Genomic DNA, 784 nt, shown 5'->3' on the forward strand with positions numbered 1-784 from the left:
GGCTTTTCTGTATCTCCCTCTCCTCTGTTTCTCTCTTTCTAGCCACTGAAACAGCCCCGCAGGCACGGGTCGAGCAAATAAGAGCCATAGGGCGCTCGCCGCTAAAAGACTCCCGTGAAAGGATAAGGGGGTCCCAGGCGTGAATCCCAGATAAATTCACGTCCCCCGCAGAAGAAAAACTGGGCAATGTTAGGTACTTGTTCATAAGTACACCCACTGGTCATTATTATTTGGAGTGGCATATTCTCACTTTCTTTCTTTCCTTCTTACTCTCCCCCTCTCCTGTGTGACCTCCACTATGGGTCAATCGCTAATTACCCCTTTAAGCTTAACTCTGGAACACTGGAAGGAGGTTGTGCCACAATTTAACTGGAGGTCCAGAAGAAGAAGTGGCAGAATCTCTGCTCCTCTATATGGCCCTCTTTTGAAAAAGGATGGCCAAGGGATGGGACTTTTGACCTTGCTATTATCTTGCAGGTTAAGGAATACATTTTCCACCCAAGACCACATGGACATCCGGACCAGGTGGCCTACATAGTCACCTGGGAAGACTTGGCCCAGAACCCCACATCTTGGGCATGGCCGTTCCTACCTTCTAGGGGAACTGAAGAGACTGACCAGGGGCCTCCTACCCTTTCTGCCCCACTGAGTCTTACTTCTTCCCTCTTGCCCCTTCAGTCTGCCCCTGAGAAGAAGAAGCAAAAGCCAGTCCTCCCCAAGGACCAAGTTTCCCTAACCCTCCTTGATCCTCCACCTCCCTATCCACCTGCGCAGGCACCTCCAC

The sequence above is a fragment of the Nannospalax galili genome, unplaced genomic scaffold (genome assembly GCF_000622305.1).
Source record: "Nannospalax galili isolate Female #2095 unplaced genomic scaffold, S.galili_v1.0 scaffold342, whole genome shotgun sequence".
NCBI classification, from domain to species: Eukaryota; Metazoa; Chordata; class Mammalia; order Rodentia; family Spalacidae; genus Nannospalax; species Nannospalax galili.